Source organism: Vombatus ursinus, unplaced genomic scaffold (genome assembly GCF_900497805.2).
Source record: "Vombatus ursinus unplaced genomic scaffold, bare-nosed wombat genome assembly UNPS02014813.1, whole genome shotgun sequence".
NCBI lineage: Eukaryota > Metazoa > Chordata > Mammalia > Diprotodontia > Vombatidae > Vombatus > Vombatus ursinus.
In genome coordinates this window covers 29,189,629-29,211,669 of record NW_020954591.1, presented here as the reverse complement: position 1 = coordinate 29,211,669, position 22,041 = coordinate 29,189,629, and positions in this window count along the sequence as shown.

Below are 22,041 nucleotides of genomic sequence, written 5' to 3'. Positions count from 1 at the left end.
AGATGCCTTGCAGCACATTCTGGCTAAACTGGATGTTACATGTGGCTAAACTGGATGTATCACATGGTTGTGCAAAGAGAACACTCCCCTCTAAATTGTTTCAAACTTCCTTCTGTAGAAGTTAGAATTCCGCGAATAGATTGTGCCCCTAATATACCCAGCCAATGGGTTCATAGGAAGGGGGTTAGGGAGGGGACATTGTGGATAGGGTCTATATATTCTGCTTTACAAGACACTCCCACACACTCCTTGGCTGGCGCCATCTTTGTGTGGTCGATGAGTGTCCTTTCTTGAGAAAGCTGAATAAAGATTTTCCTTTTTGCTAAATTTGTCAAGACCCTGTTATTAATTGAGCCGTACCCCACGCAATAGTGATGTGTGTGTGTGTGTGTGCGTGTGTGTGTGTGTGTGAAATGATAACCTTCTCTAATGCGAGATGAGGAAGAAGGAAGCAAGACAGTTCAAAACTTAAAATGTAACCAAAGAATTAATTTAATTTAATTTTTTAAAAAAGAAGTCAGCAGTGGATAGAGCACCAGCCCTGCATTCAGGAGGACCTGAGTTCAAATCCGACCTCAGACACATAATACTTACTAGCTGTGTGACCCTGAGCAAGTCACTTAACCCCATTGCCTAACCAAAAAACAAACAAACAAAAAAAAAAGAAGTCACAGAGAGGTACATTTTGGATCAGTATAAGGATAAACTTTCTAACCATCAAAACTTTTCAAACATGGCATGTGCTGCTTTGGAAAGTAGTGAAATCCCTCATCACTGGAGCTCTTCACATGGAGACTGTGACCACTTGTCAGGAATGTTATAAAGAAGATTCTAAGTTAAATAAAGGTTAGAATACATGACATTTGAGGTCTCTTCCAACTCTTAAATTCAGTGATTTGGTGAAAACTTATGCCAATTCATGTGGAATCCATTGAAGTACTGAATTAGGAGAGAAAGTGTGATATAGTGGAAAGGGCTTTGAATTCAGAGTCAGAGGATCTGGGTTTCAGAGTCTGCTACTGGACTTGGAGTCAGGAACACCTGAATTCAAATCCAGCCTTAGATGTTTACTCTTAGATATTTAGATATATTAACTTCTACTTATCTTAGTTTTCTCAACAGTAAAATGAAGATAATAATAGTACCTACTTCCTACGGTGGTTGTGAGAATAAAATGAGATAATATTTGTAAAGAGCTTTGCAAATCTTAAGTTGCTATATAAATACTAGTTATTATTATTGTTATTGTTATTAATCTTGCCAGGCTCACACAATCACTAAGTGATAGTCCCAAGATTCAAACTCAGACTCCAAGGTTAACCTTTTTTTACTGTACATCTGTCTTACATAATTATGCTGTTTTTCTTATGGGTTTATTGTGGAGATTGAATGAGATAACATGCAAAGTCCTATGTAAATATGAACTATTATTATACTATGCTAGGTACTGAAGGAGATACAAAGATTAAAGATGTTAGTTGATATTCCCATGGAGTGTACACCTAATGATCAGATAAGAGATACACACCAATAATTTGTATGTTCTGTCTTATGTTGTGGAGCCTTAATACGCTATAATAACTAGTAAAGATTCCATAGGACAAGAGGGTATGCAGGGATGGGCTGTGATCTGTACCAGTGGAGGAAGTGATGATGATGATGATGATGATGATGATAACAATAATAATGGCACTTATAGAGAGCTTTAATCTTTAGTCATAGTTGTCATTCACTTGTGTCTGACTCTTCGTGACCTCATAGACCATGCTGTCCAGGGCATTTTCTTGGCATGGAGGGGTTTGCCATTTCCTTCTCCAATGGATTAAGGCAAACAGAGGTTGACTTGGCCAGGATCATACTTTTTTTTTTATTTTCTAAGAGGTAGGTTTTAATCAAGACTAATGTGGAAATAAGTTTAACATAATTGTACATGTGATTGCTTGCTGTCTTAAGGAAGGGGAATGGAAGGGAGGCAGGGAGAAAAACTTAGAACTCAAAATCTTATAAAAATGAATGTTGAAAACTATCTTTACATGTAATTGGAAAAAATAAAATGCTATTAAGTAGGGGAAAAAAGAAACAGGTTTCAATTATAGAACTTGGATCTCTGTGCTCAATCTCATTTAAATGAGACCTACAAAAAGTTTACATCATTTTATTTTCTAAAAAGTCTCTCTTACAAACAAGAAATACATTCTTTAAAAAAAAAAATTCTTTTTTTTTTGTTTTTGTTTTTAGGCAATTGGGGTTAAGTGACTTGCCGAGGGTCACACAGCTAGTGAGTGTCAAGTGTTTGGTCTGAGGCTAGATTTGAACTCGGGTCCTCCTGACTTCAGGGCCTGTGCTCTATCCACTGTACCATCTAGCTGCCCCCCCCCCCAAAAAAAATTTCCAACTCTCTACATGGAAGCATTGCATCCTGGGTCATCTCCTGTCCTTCTGATGACTATCTGGCTGCTGGACCCAGATGGCTCTGGAGGAGAAAGTGAGACTGGTGACCTTGCACAGTCCTCCCTCATTCAAATCAAATTCAGTTGCAAGTCATGTCACCATCTCCCTGATGTCATGGTCCTCTTTGAGAACGAAGACAAACACAACCTGCTAGTGGTCCAAGCTGCCTGAATAGGGACCCAGCTGGCCAGTTCTAGTTGGGTAACAGCTCATTGTCCCCTCACTCTCTCCTTCTCCCTCTCTGAGGTTTACTGGCTAGATTTCTTTCTCAAAGACCAAGCCTTAGAACCAATTCACTCTGGAGCTCATAGAATGGACAATAGGTCCTTGCCCAAGCACCACTTAATGGTTAGTTTTTGGATATGGAAGCAAGGGAAGAGAAAGAGAAAACACAGTCAGATTTGAACTCAGGTCTCCCTCACTCTATCCATTGACCCACCTAGCTACTGCAGTTTTAATGTTTACAAAGCACTTTACATGTATTATCTTACTTGTTCTTCACAGCAACCTTGATAATATTATCCCCATTTTACAGTTGAGAAAACTGTGGCTAAAAAAGTGCCTTGTGCAGGGTTGCATATCTAGTCAGTGTGTGAGACAGAATTCAAACTCAGATCTTCATGACTGTTAAGTCCAACACTATCTACTTTGCCACCTACTTACTTGCCTTCACCAATGAGATCACACATCCATCAAATGTCCTTTTAACAAGCAGAAACTTTCCAGATCATTCTGGTGACCTTTGAGCTAGATTCAGAGTATTAGAGGCTCTTATTTATATCATTGATCATAAGATCATAGATTCAGAGTTGGGAGATAGAGGTCAGCTAGACCACCACCGCCACCACTCTCCCATTTAGCAGAAGAAAACAGCCTCAGAGGGCTTGAGCTAAGCTTGGGCAGCTGGGAGGGTGGGGAATGTTGGAACTGCCCTCAGGGCAGTGGATTTTTAGAGTATCTAGGGAAGTCTAGCAGTGATTCTTGCATCCCTAAACCCTAATGGAGTGTTTGCTCAGGATCTAGGATCCATTGGGTCCTACCCAGCATCTTCCCACAATTCCAACTGCACCTCCCCCTCTAAGCATTTTTTAAGTAAGGGCTGATTCATCCTGTTTCCCTGTTCAGTATGAGACCAAAAAAACACCACCGGCAAATTATAAATATAGTGTTACTGCTCCTGCTGATGTTGTTACTGCTGTTATGCCAATTTCTTCCATCCTTCATATCCACATCCAGCTCTGAGTTCTCTCATTCTAGTTGTTCATTAAAGAAAATGGCCTGCCCTATTGATGAGGGTTTCATTCCCTTTTCCCTTTGCCTCTTTTCACCAAAAAGGAATTTGGCTCCGTTGTTTACAGACCCCAGAAAACCCTTAAAACTTTTAGGTTCCTTATCTACTCTCTTTATCTCCCTTTGAAAGCAAACTTCTACCTTTCAGTTCCCTTCATTATCTATTCTCATTGTTTATTACCTTCCAAACAGACCCAACCAACCCCCTTTCCTCTGGCCACCCAAAGTTACTTTAGTGTATTTAAGATCCACCTTAGCCCCCATTTAGACGCTGAGAACCTCTCACACCCAGAGGCTGAGACTCTCATGCCCACTCATCCTCACTGGCGTCACCTGGCCTATATGTGATTTATCTTTAATAAACTTTTTCTCTGGCTGGAAGAAGATTTGGGTTGAATTCATTCAGACAGACTCGGCGCCCCTAGGCACCCCAAAACCCCTCCACCTGACCCTTGAAGAAATCCTAGTAAGGAAGTTCTGCCCCCCTTTCTACACCTGCTCTGTACACCTGTCTACAAAATAAAACTAAGTTGACCAGCTTTTATAACATGACATACAGCAGTCATATTTTTTAAGTTTTTTAATTTTTCATCATTCTGAATTTGACCAACACCAACAAACATGAACATTTCCATAGACAAAGAGCAGAAAAAGAGGATTGTATGTGAGACTATGAATCTATTATGTATAGCTTTTTAAAGAATATAATGAATTCACCATGTTGATTTCAAAGTTGTCCTGCTTGTTGCTGTCTCCCTCTAAACTTCCTTCTGTTTTTTTCTGTACATTTTTTAATGTCCCATTGATGGGGTTGGGATGTGGGCCCCAGAAAGGAAAAACCCTGGACTTTCCCACATGGTCAAATCTCTGGTATTCACCTGAGGCTGTAATCCCATCAACTGGCCTTTCATTGTGGCTACACCAATCTCCCCTCCGTTGTTTTACCTCCCTATGTATGACCCCTGGCCATTTCCCACCCTTAATCCTAGCTAGGCTCCATTCTCCCTTGGCCTTGTAGTGCAGGTCCCTGGAATTCTATTGCCTCATAGACTACTTAGCCTCTCCTAGATCCTCCCCATAGTCTTTCTGTATATAAGGTCCATCTTGTCTCCATTAAGATGCTTAGATTTTTAAAATCTAGCCAGTGGTCAGATTCTTATAATCTAGCCAATAGCTCCCTAAATGTTCAGACTCCTTAAGAGTCTGCCCAATATGACAGATGTTCTAATAAACTTTGTCTTTGGCTGAAAAAAGGCTTGGGTCGAATTCTTTCAGGCAGGACCTGCATGTTGTGATTTTGGGGCCCCAGCACCTCTGAACCCCTAAACCGCATTACCATGATACTTTTTCTCTTTTTTTTCCTGTCACCGCTATCACTAGCCCAGATCTCCCAGCTGAATCTCCCTCCAAAAATAATTTTTTACACCTTCCTTATATCAATAGTCAAGCAAAACAAATCCACCCATTGGCCAAGTCAAAAAGTATATGTTTTATTATGTGTTTTGTAATCCATAACCTTTCTGTCAAAGGATATGAAGAGAAAGTTCTCAAGGGAAGAAATCCAAGCTAATAATAACCATTTCAAGAATGTGCTTTACTGCTGATCCTCTGGAGCTATGCTTTGAGAGAAATGATTATTTTTCTATTCTATTAATAAGCAATCATTAAATTAAGATTGAGATTTTTTCCCTTTACTTCCTCATTCAGAGACCAGCCTCTGTAGGCCACTCAGTCTCTGAAGGACATTGCTGATCGATGAGATTTCCCAGGAACCTCCCTACCCAGAAAATCTAATCTAGGTGAATTCCAGCCCTAAAAGCATCAGACTCATAACGTTTGTTCAACGGGAGCGATCTGAGTGGAGATGGTTGCCTTTGTCCACATAGCTGGAGGCAGCTGAGTCTCAGGATCAAGCCAGTTGTCAAGAGAAGGAACTGAAGGCTTTCAGCCCACCTCCTCTTCCACCCTCTCATTAAATGTTCACCAATCAGGGTTAATTGCTTTCCAGGGACACCTATTTTTCCAAAGGTATTTAAGCATTCGATGATCTCCATGGTTTTGTCTTTGGTTTCTGAGAGAGACCACTGACCATCAATTTATTGATTATTTGCTAGTCTAATTAATAAATTGATTGTTAATTTTCCAGAAACTCTGTCTGGCTTTTCATGCATCTCAATTTGTTCATTACATTGATTAGAGTTCTTAGTTTTTCAAAGTTGTTTTTCTTTATAATATTATAGTCATTTTATAGATTGTTTTCCTGTTTTTATTCACTTTACTCTGCTCCACTTCATAGAGGTCTTCCCACTTCCCTCTGAAACTGTCCATTTCATCATTTCTTATGGCACAATAATATTCCATTACTTTCACATACTACGTAATTTGTATGGACATTGCCCAATTGATAGATACTACTTCTATTTCTAGTTCTTTGCTATGACAAAAAAAAATTGTTAGTATGAATAATTTTTTATAGATAAGTCTTTTCCCTCTTTTTGTTATCTCTTTGGATATATGCCTAGTAGTTGGATCCCTGGATAAGAGGGTATTCATAATTCAGTGATTTTTTTTTTGGCTTTGTTACAAATTGTTTTCTAGAATAGCTAGACCAATTTATAGTTCCCACAAGAAAACATTTGTGTGCCTGTCCTTCCAAAGCTCCTCCAACAATTCTCATTTCCTTTTGTTGTCATCTTTATCATGCTGATGGGTGGGAGATAGAATTTCAGAATTTGTTTGTATTTTTCTAATATTAGCAACATGAAGCATTTTGTCATATTTGGTGATAGCTTGCATTTCTTTTGAAAATTGCTTAATTTATATACTTTGACTATCTATTGGGAAATGTCTCTTGTTAGTATATAAACCAATTCCCTATGTTTCATGGTTTTCAGATCTTTATAGGATAAATTTGTTACAAAGATTTTTTTTTCCCAGTTAACTGTTTCCCTTCTAATGTTAAATGCATTAATTCTGTTTGTACAAAGGCTTTTCAATTTTATGTTATAAACATGGTCCATTTTAACTCTTGTGGTCTTCTCTATCCCTGGCTTAGCCAAGAATATTCCCTATCCATAGCTAAGAAAGGTATTACCTTTCAAATTCCTCTAAATTGTTTATAATTTATTTATAACATTTGTTTTATATTAGATTCCTGTATATATTTGGGGCTTACTGCAGTGTTTGGTGTGAGATATTGATCTAAACCTAATTTAGCCAGACTGCTTTTCTAATTTTCCCAAAAGATTTTATTGAACAGCAAATCCTCCCTTACCCTAGCAGTTGGATTCTTTGTGTTTGTTGAACACTCTGCTACTAAGTGCATTTGTTTGTAGATTTTGTGTACCTAATCTGTTTCACTGATAAAAATTTTTTAAACCAGTAGTTAATAGTTTGATGATTACTTGTCTCTCAGAAAAAAAAATGATTGTGAGAGCTTTCATCATTCAACATTGAGACTCCTCAGACATTTTTGGTTTCCACAAACAAATGAAGAAAAGCAGGTATTTTAAACACAACTTTTACTGACCACAACACAATAAAATTAAAATCAATAAAGGACATTTGAAGAAAAGATTCAAATTTAGATGGAGATGAAATAACTAATCCAAAAATCATACGTGAGTGAAATAAGAAATTATAGGAACTGAGAGAGTCATTGAGACTCCTACTTAAATCCTGATCAGCATTAGTTCATTATGATTCTATAGGGAGTAATGATTGTTAGTAATTATTGTAATATATTGTCGGATAATACATATTTAGTCAATCACCTAATAATAGGTATAAGAATAAGCAGCACATTAATCCATATTTTGCATAAGTCCCATAGGAATATAGATTCTAATAGGAGCGCCCTGTAATAGGCTTCACGCTTTAATGTAATGGCCATTCTTGTTTACCAGCTATGGAGCTTACTTGCCTAACTGCTGACACAGATATCTCCATCCTGTTTTGTTCAAATTCCATAACCAAACCAAGTATGGGTGGTGGCACGGTCTGGAAAGTCCCCCCCAATGTGGTCTTGGATCCTAAGTATAGCTTATGCCGTCTCCTCTTGCCTAACCTAAGGAGGAGACCATCCATCTTACGACCACCTAGTCAGCGGAGATATTTCTTGCTTCACCCAACCTGTGACCCTGCTGATGTACCGTTTTTGTTTATTTTAGCTCAGGTGGCATATGTCAACCGACGCAATTATTCTGAATTTTGTATAATCACTCTAGAATGGCTAGGTAATAAATCCAGTATCAAACCCTTTAAAAATAGGGCCCTGGAAGGAGGGGGAATCTCAGATCAAGAGGAAGGTCTGAGATCCACTTCTTTAGAGGGGGCCAGGTCGCTTTAATAAAATGCTTTGGCTCAAGCTCTGCCTCAATATCTCTTTTAGTCATTCAGGGTGATTTTTATCCCCACATTTCTGGCAATCAATGAAGGGATGGGAGACATAGGACTTCCACCTCCTTCTCTCCTGCCTGCAAGGGACACAAGAGAGAGTGCATACTGGATGAATTTTTATCATTGGCTCCCCAACAGAATCAAGCCCTGGGAGGTTGGACTCCCCTCACTATTTGTACCTAAATTCTCCGACCCTGAGGTAAGCCTCTCCAAGCTGCACATTGGTGAGTCTGCCTTTATTTCCAAATGCTTATCTTTTAAGTAAAGTCCCTAACAGAGCTAAAAGGGACTGTTCAAACTTATGGTTGATTTGTCTGAGTATATAAGCTCTGGAGCACTTAAAATATCTTATGGTCATGATTTTCGTTTTTAGAATATAAACCAGTTTTTCTTCCCAATTTTTTCTTTCACTTTGCCAGAAACTGCTCATTTTTTGACAGAGTTGAAATAGATTAATTGTTTTTTCTCTTAAAACCACTGGATATTTGGGAGTTTTGCTAATATTAATCTTGCTAAAGTGTATATAATTGCTTCTTAACTAAAAGAATAGTTAACAAGCTTGGTCTCTGGATTTCTTCAAGTACCTATTAAACACTACATAAAAGGGGAAAAAGAGAAAGGGGGAAAGGGCTGGCAGCAGTGCCAGTGACTGGAGCAAGGTACTGTGATTCCTGTTGCCGAAAGGGGGGAGCTAACAGTGGAGCCCTGTAACCCTTTAATAGGAGAGAAGGGTCCTTAGTAGCTTTCACGGTATTAGGGCTGATTTCTGCCACATAAGGCCGTTTTGAGCAACTTGCAGCAAGAGCAGCTTTGAAAGTAAGGGTGGCTAATTTGAAAGCCATAAATGATCATAGTCATAAATGATCAAGGATACCACCAGTCAGGGCCTTCTTGGGGATCTCTTAGTCTTTTGAGCCCGGACACCAAGTCCCTGACTAGATCTCCAAAAACTTTTCATAAAGGCTGAAGGGGTGACTCTTCAGGATGAGGACCCCTATTTCCCAAACCCTAAAAACATAGAGAATAGATTAGGTTCACCTAAGAAGTTTCCATAGACCAACCACTTGATTCTAGTCACTGATAAAGAACTTTGGGACTCTAATTGACCAGTCTCAAAGCCTTAGAGGTTAAGAATTTAAAAGCCTTTGAAAAATTTGCCAGCACAGAGCCCTAAAACATTTGAGTGTTAGCTGTAGGAAAGATGCCCATATAAGGCGGAACTCGGGCGATAGATTACCTCTCTCGATTCATATTCAAAAGGGTGGAGGTGGGGGGAGCATCTCTATCGCCTTCAGTAGGGGAACTTCTCAGACGGAGTAAGCAGAAAAGTCCAGTACCTCAGAAATCCAGTCCAATCCTTTCAAAGGAAGTTCCTCTAAGGGGGTCGGCCCGCAGGAGAGTTGGAGTTAAGCATAAGCATTCCTATAAAATCCACATTAGGGAGGCTTTTAACAGCCTGGGATAAGAGCGGACTCCCTATCCCACAGGCGATACCTAGAGATAGAGCTATTAAGTTGTGTAAAGTTTAGTATGAAACTACAAAGGGTGTAGAGGAGGGGTGGGGAATTTGTGGCCTCAAGGCCACATGTGGCCCTCTAAGTCCTCAAGTGCAGCCCTTTGACTGAATCCAAACTTCACAGAACAAATCCCCTTAATGAAAGGATTTGTTCTGTAAAACTTAGACTCAGTCAAAAGGCTGCACCCAATGACCTAGAAGGCCACAGGTGGCCTTGAGGCTGCAGATTCCTCCCCCCTGGTGTAGAGGGATGATTCTGGCCAAAGGATGGAACTTTTGATTATCCTACTCTTAAAGAATTATGGGGGCAGCTAGGTAGTGTAGTGGATAAAACTCAGGCCTGGGAGTCAGGAGGACCTGAGTTCAAATCTGGCCTCAGACCAAACATTAGATATTTACTAACTGTGTGAGCCTGGGCAAGTCACTTAACCCTAACTGCCTAAAAAAAAAAAATTTTTTTTGAATTAAATTATGACCCAGCAATAGCACTTCTAGGGCTATATCCCAAAGAGATCATACAAACGGGAAAAGGATCCACATGTACAAAAATATTCATAGCAGCTCTTTTTGTGGTGGCAAAGAGTTGGAAATTGAGAAGATGCCCATCAATTGTGTAATGGCTGAGCAAGTTGTGGTATATGAATGTGATGGAATACTATTGTGCTCTAAGAAATGATGAGCAGGCTGACTTCAGAAAAACCTGGAAAGACCTGTATGGTCTGATGCTGAGTGAAGTGAGCAGAACCAAAAGAACGTTGTACCCAATAACAGCCACATTGTACAATGATTAATATTGATAAATTTAACCCTTCCCAGCAATACAAAGATCTAAGACATCTCCAAAGGCCTCGTGATGGAAAATGCTATCCACATCCAAAGAAAGAACTATGGAATTTGAATTGCTATTTTTTTTCTCTTCTGTTGAGTTTTGTTTCCTCTTTCTGGTGGTTCCTCCTATTGGTTCTAATTTTTACTTATAACATCACTAATGTGAAAATATGTTTAATAGGAAAGTATATATATAGCCTATATCAGATTGTGCACCATCTTGGAGAGGGTGGTGGGGAGGAAGGGGGAGAAATATTTTAAACTCAAAAGTGTATGGAAGTGGTTGTTGATAAATCAAAATAAATTAATAAAAAATTTTTTAAATGAAGGATGAAGGACAAAAAAAATTTAAATTTAAAAAATTAAATATTTTTTAAAAAAAGAATTATGGAATTTCATTGAGCAATCTTCTGAAACTAGTGTGGAGCAGATGAATTATTGGTTTTACTGGGAGGTACTGTCTAAAGACAGCCAGCCTTTATCTGTTCATGGAGCTTTGCCAGACCTTTGTGCTCCACTTTCTTCTTCTGCTTCTCCTGCTTATGCTCCTACTGAAGCTCCCCCCACCCCATAATGAAAATTTAAGAAACTGAACCACCTCCTGCTACTTTTCCGCTTACATGAAGGAGATTAGAGGGTACATGAAGCAGCAAGGAGAGGTCTTGCATATATTAAAGAACATAATCCTTTTAGACCTTTAGACCTCTCTAACTGGAGGAAAGGTTACCCCTAGACTTGATAAGGATTCTGTTGTGGTTATGGATCAATTTAAAGCTATCTTTTGTGGCTATAATCCAACTTGGAGTGATCTGACAGATCTCATGGAGACTCTATTACCTCCAAAAGAAAGAACAGGTGTTACTGAAGTCACAAACAAATTGTGGGGCCAAGAGGTCAGGGAACCTGACCAATACAAGATCCCCAGTAAGATCCTAACCAACCCACATTGCTACAATAGGCTAGGGGAGACTTGCTTAGAGGTATGGAACTTTTTGCAGAAAGACCAAATAATTTCAGCAAATTTCAGAAGACCATTCAAGAAAAGGGTGAGACTCCCTTGAGATTTTATGTCAGGTTATGTAAGAGTGGAAAGCGTTAGGCTAGATTAGATCCCCTAAACCAATGGGATGCCAGGATTATTAATGCAGCCTTTGTCGATTGAGCATTACCTAAAATCAAGGACTGCTTTCTCAAGTACTGCCCAGGCTAGCATGAAAAACCCATATGGTAACTTAAGGCAATTGTGCAGCATGTTTATGAAAGAAAAGAACCAAAAAAAAAATGGTGCTGATATAGGAGAGAAGCCCAAACAGAGGGGTCAACCTAAGTCTCTTCTGGCAAATGTTCAGACTTCTAGCCACCTGGCATGCTTTTTCAAACCTCCTAAAAGTAACAGGGATTGCTTTTATTTCGGGAAAAGAGGGCACTGTGCCAGAGATTGTATGAGGAAAAGACGGAACCTGAGAAATTGGCCTAAAAGGCAAACCTATGTTCTTCTAAGGGAGAACAGGTTCAGACAGCCTTTAAATCAAGTTGAGGTGATTGATAGGCATAGAAGAGTCTAGGAACAAAATGACAGAGGATATGAAAAACAGGAAGACCGGTGCATGAAGGTGCAGGGGAGAGGCAGGGAATAGTGTTTCTTCTAATATCCTTACCCCTGTTATCCCTACCTCTGCCTCACCCCTAACTGGAGATCTGAGCATAGTTCTGACAATTGCAGATGTTTCACATGTTTGCCTTGTTGATATCGGAACCATTCATTCAGTTTTCATTAATGGCTATACTGTTGTTGTTCAATCTATACAAATAGTGGAGATGGAGTGAACACCATGAGAGGTCCTCCTTTTATACCCACAAGAGAAGACAGTGGGTTCCCTGTCTGTATTGCATTCCTTTTTATGGGTATCTAATGCACCTGCTAACCTTTTGGGAAGAGATCTTTTGTGTAAATTTAAAACTGCTATTTTGTGTCTTCCGGATAATACTTTAACTCTACAAGTGCCAGATAGTCCAGCCTTTTTGTTCCCATTATTTACTGTTGTACTTAACTGATTTTTTTTATTGATAAGATCTTTTCCCTTTTTCCTGTGGTGTTAGTCCAACATGATTATAATAATAGCCCTAATATTCCTTCTGATATCTCAAGTTCTTTGTGGGCCACCTCTTCCACCAATACAGGCCTTTTGAAGTCAGCAGTTCCAGTTTCTGTTGCTACTAAAGCAGGGCCACCACCATCAGTGCCTCAGTATCTCCTGACTAGGAAGCCATTGAAGACATTGCTTCTATCATTAATTCCTTAAGAGAGCAAGGGATTATAGTTCCATACAGATCTCCCTGCAACACTCCCGTACTGCCTATTACAAAACCTAAACATGGCCCTGTTGAAAATCTGTTTACAGGTTTGTTCAAGATTTGCATGTCATTAATGCATATGTTATACCAGGCATCCTGTTGTGTCCAACCCTGCCACAATTGTTCCTTCTATTCCCCATGATGCAGTAATAGATCTAAGCACTGCAATTTTTTAAGTATTCCTATAAGCTGCGGATCCAGATACCTTTTCACATTTACTTGGAAGAATCAGCAACAAATACGGACTCATTTGCCTCAAGGCTATGTTGAGTCCTCTACTCTGTTCTCTCAAATTCTACAGCAAGATTTAGCCTTTGTTGTCTTCACAGACTCAGTTTTAGTCCAATATATTGATGACCTTCTACTGGCCTCACCTACTGCTGCTCTCTGCCAAAGGGATAGTCATCATCTTCTCCTCCAGCTTTACCACTGTGGGCACAAGGTGTGCAGGTCAAAAGTACAGTGGGGTAAGCCTCAGGTAGAGTATCTTGGGTTTGTTCTATCTGTTGGCCCATGCTCTATTTCACAGAAACACACCAAGCAATCCAACACTTGTCAGTGTCCAAGATGAAGAAGCAAGTCTACGTTATTTTAGGAGCTGTGGATACTGCTGTCAGTGGACTCCATCATTTGGTGAAATAACTAGACCTCTTGTTGCTTTAACTAAAGACCGAATTACAGACCCTCTGCAATGTGATCCTGAGCATCTCATTGCTCTCACTGAACTTAAAAAGGCATTGGTGTCTACTCCAGCTCTAGAACTCCCAGACTACAGTAAGCCCTTCACCCTTTTTGTGTATGAATGAAGGGAGGTGGCTTCCAGTGCCCCACACAATCATTGGGATCCACCATGTGGCCCATAGCTTAATATTCAGCTCAAATGGATAGTGTAGCTACTGGTGCACCACCCTGCCTTCAGGCTGCTGCAGCAACTGCCCTTTTAGTGGAGAAGGCTTCTTTCCCGGTCCTGGGAAATCCTTTAACCGTTCAGTGCCCTCACCAGATCGAGGCTTTGCTGCTACACCACCGCACCCAGGCCTTTTCTGATCAAAGGCTTGCCAGATATGAAGTGACTTTAGTTGGAAGGGAAGGTGCTCTGTCCTTAATCCTGCAGCATTGCTCCCTGCCCTTCCTTCTGTGGGCGAGCCTTTACATGATGATGCCTCTGTTGTTGACTTGGCTGAGAAGCCTGACAGTGACCTTGTTCATATCTCACTAGACAATCCAGATCGGATCGTCTATACTGAGGGCTTCTCTGTAATGAAACCTAGTGCCTGTCATGCACAGACTACCTCCTCCGTGAAAAAAATTTGCTTCCCCATGGATAGGTTACAGTAACACTAGTGATTTCCTTATCAGAGGAGGAAGACTTTCTGGGGCAGCCAAAAAAAAAATCCATCATATTGCTTCTAGCACATTATGTTAGATTCACAAATAAGACTTTCATCCTTTTCAGCTTTACAGTTAATGAGGTAGATACCTGTACAAAGCAGAGGCATTAAGGCCACAATTAGCTTTGGAATGTATATCAAGAGAGGCCTATGTCTCTGAGTAGCCTTTTTTGATCCTCATTTCATGGAGAAAAACAGCAATAATGTTAGGTTTACTAAATAGCAGGCAGTTCTATCCATTGGGAAGGAAATAAGGAAGCTGCCTTTGCCTTCCCTATAAAAGGGCAGATGTAATTTAAAGGGAAAATATCTCCATGGCAAGCATCAGACCTTAATCCATCTAATGCTATTGCGAAATACAATAGCACAAAGCTAGTAAACACTAAAATAACGAAAATCATCCATACCCAGTGGGGCAAAGGTGATTCTTTTATAGCTAAAAGAGTTTTATTAAGAAAGCCCTCAGAAGAATCCCCTGAGAACATTGATCAGAAAATGGTGTAGGTTTTACATGGCCCCGTCTGTACTACAGCTCCTATTTGCTATGGTTCCTTCAGTCTATGCTGTAACTCCCAAATGCAGGAGGCAGCATAAGTATCCTCTCCAAGCAATGAGGTGTATCCTAAATAAAAAGGTTTTGATTTTATAGGAGGGTGTCCAAAAAACGTTTCATAAGGGGAGATGTGATATTTCCCCTTGGTCTACTTCTGAGATGGAACAGAGCCAAAGGGAGAATATCAGGCCATTTCAAATGAGTTCCAGAACACCATTTTCCAATAAGGTACTTCAATTCCTTATTCATACACTCAACCTGACCAGAACTTGGGGGATGATATGGAGTGTGGAATTTGGGGGAGATTCCAAGGTTAGAATACACTTGGGAGAGGATAGAGTAAGTAAAGTGACCTACTCTATCAATCTGGGCAGGTGGGCCATATCTAGGGACAATTTCCTTAAGCAACATTTCAGAAACAGAAGCAGCAGTGACTTTTGAAATAAGGAAAACTTCTACCCAGCAAGGCAATTGATCAACTACATCCAAATGGTGTTTTAGATGTCTTACCTTGGCCATGTTCATAAAGTCTATTTGTAAATGCTCAAAAATATTTTTTAGTAAAAGTACATTTTTTGAGTGTAGATATTTTTGAGTGACATTCAATAAATAGCACAGCATTTGAGTGTATATTTGAGCATAAGTATATATCTTTGCGTATAAGGAGTATAAGCAAGGGGAGGATCCCCCCAAAACTGTACTCTTAAAGGCATGTTGATTAAAGGCCAAACAGATGGGACAATTTGAAACTATATGAGCAGCAACTGAGATGAGACCAGGAGCAACCCCACCCACACCTAACTGAATCAGCTATTCCCTGTGTGCCATAATGACCACCAGAATGAACTGGAAGACATGCTTGATGATGAAAACTCCAGAGGAGGAGTGGTTTACCCCCAGGAGTAACCCAGACCCCCGAGACCTGTTTCACATTGTACTGCTGCTTCCCTTTCTCCACTTTGGCCTCCTTGTAGGGAAGAGGATGCCAGTGAGTAGCATCAGGGCTGTTTGAAATCTGCTCTGAAGATGATGAAGAATCTCAAAGAGGGAAACAAGAGTAGGTCCTTCCACAGCTGCAGATTTGGCAGCTGCATCCACTTGGGCATTTCCAAGGGAAACAGGGTCAGTTCTGTCATTAATTAGTATGAGCAGAGCAATGCACAATAGCAAGTGCTTTGGGCAATTGCATGGCAGAAAGCACATCTCTGAGTCTGAATTGGCTATAACTTTACCAAAGGAAGTCAAAAATCCTCGTTGTAACTACAACATCCCAACTGCAAGACATACTCCAAAAGCATTATGAGAGTCAGTGGTGACACTTATGCCAGTAGCAGGGTGGCAGGCCTGGGTGAGAGTAATCAGTTCAGCGGCCTGAGCACTGAGATGGGAAAGGACTTCCTCCGTTGACAGTAGCTCTCCCCATGTCAAATTTTACTCTGTGTAAACAAAAGTAAGACTGCAAATTCTGGAATATATGTGGGCAATTCAGTAAAGTGTAATTTTACTTTTACTATTCCTAATGTTAATGATGTTTCTTCTTTTGCATGTGCGCTGCCCAAAAGCTTGTATGACAGTCATATTTTTTCTTTAGCAACTGTCACCTATAATGGGCACAGCCTCGCAAATGGAACTGTCAAAATCCCTGACTTGCCATGGCGTTGGTAACCCCTGGGCAATTTTTTATCTGTGTTGGTTTTGCCTTTTCTTCCCTCCCACCAGAATGGTATGGGATTTGTGGGATGACTTATTTGATCCTACCTCTGACTGTAACTAATCACTCTGTAGGATTGGTAGGAATAAGAACAACTAGGAACATGGGAGCATGATGGTATCACTAGAAGCAAAGTAATTTTGGGGAAGATGGCAATCCTGTGGCAAAGCAAGGTGCTGGTTATCACTTTTCATGGGCGCTCATTCCTAGTCTAGGTACGACTGTAGTGATAGATTCTGTTAGGAACCTGTTTGCTACACTGGAGAATCTTGCCCATGACACCTCTCCTGCCATTCACCATACCACTGCTGCTATTTCAGGGCTGCAGGAAGAGATTAACTCTGTAACTCATTTGGCAATGGAGAAACAAATGACTTTAAACATCCTGACTGCAGCTCAGGGAGGTGTCTGTGCTGTCACTAATCAATCTTGCTGTTGTTATGTAAACTATTCAGATGATATTATTACTAACATACATGAACTTCAGAGGATTTCTGAATGATACTCAGCAAATAGCACAGCAGACTCGTGTGCCTGCAAGTGGTGCAGAGGGGTAGGACCCTTCATCCTGGGAGTCTTGGATTGCCTTTCTCTTTCAGGGTGGAAGAATTTTTGCGTTGATTTTTAAATGGGCCTTAGCTATTTTGTGCACTATTATTCTTTTCTGGGTATGCATTAATTGCTGTACAACATGCATCTCTAAGTAAGCTATCAAAAGGGCATCCAATATTGTTGATTATTTTCTTCTCTCTTCTCTTATCTCTACAGCCACTAATGGATTCTCCTTCAGTTTCTACTTCCTCAGATATCCCTCTATTCAAGACAGAAGCCAGTGTTTCATCTACCCTTCCTATAATGCTTCCTAAGAGACCAGATTGTATTTCAACTTTTCTTGATACTATGAAAGTTACTTTTGATATTCCTGGGGATCTTGCTTATGACTTCCATTATGGAGCCTAGTCTTGTGAAAGTCACAAGACATTCTTTTGCAGAGCACAGAAAGGAAACATTGTTTTCAAATGTTTTTCTTCTGATAACAATTGTCCTGTCTCTTACATACAAAAATGTCCAGCCTGCAACCTAAAGAAATGCTTCCAGATAAGAATGTCAAGTAAGAAAAAGCAGTTCAGAGGCCCTGCTCCTTCATTACCATCTCAACTTTTTCAAAACTTAAAGGAATTACAGGGACCCAATGTTTCCAGTTTAGTTAAAGCAACCGGTGAATTATCACTCCAAATTGATAGGTTATCAGGGATTGTTGAAACATTTAATATTTCTTTTAAGGACCAACTAGATACTTTATCTCAGCGGGCCACAGCCCTCACAACAGAAATTGCTCAAATTTTAGACCACGGGAGAGAACCTGATGTTTCTGTTTTCATTTACCATTACTTAAGTTCCCACTTTCTTTGTTACTCTAGGCTTTCACAGACTTTTGCTTACTTGCCTACTTATCCAGTATGACTTCCTCACTGAGGAGAGGTTCCCCACTGCTTATGTCATGTCATGTCATGTCATGTCATGTCATGTCAGAATATGAGCACATTCAAGCCCTCAACACAGAACTGATTCCCTCTGCTGTTTCAATAGAGAACTCAAATCACAATCAGAAAGCCCTTGTTCCTATCAGTTCATCCAGTACTCCCTTTTCATTCCCTGATATGGCACGGAATATATGTGTGTGTGTGTGTGTGTGTGTATATATATATATATACTTTTTTCAAAAGTATTGATGAATGCTACTCTGTTGTTTCTTATGAAAGTATTTGTCTGGTATGTAGGAGTATTTCCTTTCTTGGCTATAATTATGGAGTCCTTACTTGTGAGCCATGTGCCATCTTCTTTAGCCACTACCTTAAGAGGAAAAGATCATTTATATATAAAGGGAAATCCAATTGTCCCACTACTCCCTACACCAGAGGACATTGCTCTGCATGCCAACTGCAAAAATGTTATAGTGTGGGTATGAAGTTGTAATCTTGGACATGGCCAAACCAGATAGGGCCAGATTTTATTCTTTGACTCTGGTCTGCAGGATTATGGCTAAAGTTTCTGACTCTTCCTTGCAGCCGCCCTCCTCCACTCCAAAAGAAGATCCTACTGCTTTTGTTTTACCTACTGTTCTCTCGACTCATGTTATGTTTATTCTTCATTATTGCCTCCCATATGTGCATCTGGGATGAGGCGAGTGGTTCCACTACAATTGCTTTTCTTCATGCAATTTGGAGTGGGTTTGCTGTGGGCTATTGCTATGGGGCTCTGTGTCATGATAGTTGTGAGAACTTTTTAAAGGCTGCTTCTAGGAAGCCATATAGCCCCATACTCCACTTTAACAATAATTGTTCAATAACTTTTGCCACCTGCCTCAGCTGTGCTGCACATTGCCTAAAAAAGTGCCACCTTCAGGGCATGCACCTTGGAGCCCAGTGAGTTGTGTCTTCCGCAGAGCATCATGAAATCTTCATGAAAGGTATTGACTCTAATCTTCTACCATCAACACCCTCTCACACTCTGCCTTCTGTTCCAGTAAGCACCTCATTTTCATCATCATCATCATCCTCTCCACCAATGATTCGTAATCCACCTGTTCTTGAACCTTCAGTGGCTAGAACTTTGAATCTTCCTCTTCAGTCTCCTACTTCAGCTTTTGCTCCACCACTGATAGCAGTGACTGATAATTCTTTTAGAATTCAACTTATTCCTTATTTCCTCCACTCCCTATGTTACAGCCATGTAAGACTCTTTGTGTTGTCTGTGGGGATGTTACCTCTTATTACCACAATGGAGCGACTGTTTGTCAAAATTGTTTGAATCATTTTCACAAAATCAAGAGATTTCTAGATCCTGTGTGTAGGGCAAACAATGTTTATGCTGCTGCCCTTGACCAAATGCCCTATGGTCCCCCATTACATATCTTGTAGGGCATGTTTTACTAAGAGGTACTTGTCCCTCATGATTCTTGGTTAGTAAGAGTGTCACCCCAGACATTTATTATTATATTTAGTATATATTATGTATATATATATATATATATCAGTATACATATAGTATTATTTAGTATATGGTATTATAGTATATATATAGTATTATTATTTAGTATATAGTATTAGTCTATATATATATTAGTATATATTATTACATTTAGTATACTATGAGATATATTAATCAAAACAAACATAATCAGTATGTTGTAAGTTGTGCCCATTTCCCTCTTTACTAACATCACTTTTGCACCTCAGTAAGGGGACTGTCCCCTACTGGTCTTGCGCTGCACATGGAAGACTGCCCTCCATGCATTTAGATTGTAATAATCCGAAGAAAGACTTGGGTCTTTCTCTGAATGGAAGTGGGAAATGACAGAGTAGGTTCATTGAGGACTCCTACTCAGGCTCTAATCAGTATTAGTTCATTATGATTCTATAAGACATAATGATTGCTAGTAATTATTTTAATATATTCATCTAGTAATACATATTTAGTCAATCACCTAATAATGGGTATAAGAATAAGCAATATATTAATCCACATTTTGTGAAAGTCACAAAGGAATATGGATTCTAATAGGAGGGGCCTATAATAGGCCTCAAACTTTAATATAATGGTTATTACTTGTTTACCAGCTATGGAGCTTACATAACTGCAAGAATGCTGACACAGATATCTCCATCATGTTTTGCTCAAATTCCACGACTAAACCAAGCATGGGCGGTGGCATGGTATGGAAAGTCTCCCCCACACATACTCCAATATGTTCTTGAAGTATGTATATAGCTTATACCAGGGGTGGGGAACCTGTGGCCTTAAGGCCACATGTAGCCTTCTAAGTTCTTAGGTGTCAGCCTTTTGACTGAGTCCAAGTTTTACAGAACAACTCCTTTTATGAAGGGGATTTGTTCTGTGAAGTTTGGATTCGGTCAAAGGGCAGCACCTGAGGACATAGAGGGCCACATGTCGCCCCGAGGCCACAGGTTCCCCACCCCTGGTATACCATTTCCTCTTGCCTATCCTAAGCAGGAGACCATTCATCTTGTGACCACCTAGTCAGCAGAGATACTTCTTGCTTCCCCCAACCCATGAACCTACTGATGTACCATTTTTGCTTATTTTAGCTTATGCACCATATGTCAACCAATGCAATTATTCTAAATTTTGTATGGTCACTCTAGAATGTCTAGGTAACAAATATGATTTCAAACCCTATAAAAATAGGGTTCTGAAAGGAGGGAGCATCTCAGATCATGAGGAAGGTCTAAGGTTCACTTCATTAGAGGGGGCCAGGTCTCTTTAATAAAGTGCTTTGACTCAGGCTCTGCCTCAGTTTCTCTTTTAGTCATTCGAGGTGATTCTTATCCCCACAGAACCATGGGAAAAAATTTCATCGAAGAAGAATACAACAATAAAACAAAATGCCAAAACCTTATATGGATTAAAGATTACATGGCATACCTGTTACTACCATAGATACTTCATAGTAGTGACATGTTTTTCTGACTATGTCTTCCATGATAACTAAATTCATGCAACAATCACTCATGGGAAAAAGCTGCAAGTATTTAATTTTGTAGGAGTTCGGTATCTGGTTGCAGAGAACACTGTGTCACAGGGAAGACAAAAAAATCCTACGAGAAAAAAAAGAGAGCTCTGATGAAGCCAGATGGTGACAGCATTTAGGCATGGCTTCTAGGAAGCCCTGAGGTAGAAAGGGTACAGAGCCAAACCAGAGTAGCCCAGTATTATGGGACATAGTCTGCTGATTGGAAAGGAGGGAGAGAGCTTCCTTTATTATCTATGCTGGGAAGAGGAGAGTGGAAATGCATTCATCTGTGTAAGCTTGCTGAGAATGTTTCCAATAGGATAGTTTTGTTTTTGGTTCTTTTAGGAGGTAGTGGTCATTTCTATTCCAATTAAAAGCTCTTACTGAATCTGTGCTATCATATGCCAAAGGGTTCTGCTAATGCAATAATAACTATCTGTTACTACTAACTGCACAAGCCCTAAGATGTTAGAGGTTCCCAGCTTTACATTAGGGTAGGGCCTAAAGCATCTGAAATACACTTACCAAAAAAGTAACCCCTATGAACATGAATTTAAATCTTTGAGAGATTTACACTGTTCATCACAAAGATGACATTGAAGAGGGAGCATCTGGGATCCATTATAGATCTGACATGTTAACTTACCTTGTTAGTCTTGAGCTAGTAGGCTACAGTGACTTTTTGTTTTGTTTTGTTTTTTTAAAGTGGAAAACGTGTTTATTAACTTTCAAATTCTCTATTTTCATTATACATGAGTCTAACTTCTTTCTACATAGTTACAATGGTATATATTTTTATAATTTAGCTTTTCATAATACATTGTTATACATCATGAGTTCTGTTAAATATTTACAAACACTCATTTTCAAATAAAATACTTGAAAAAAATTTCCCTATGCACATAGTTTAGGAGATTAGCATAGATGCTCTTTTTTAAGAGGTATATACATATACACATATATACATATATATACATATATACATATATGTCATCAGAAGATCAACAGAACATT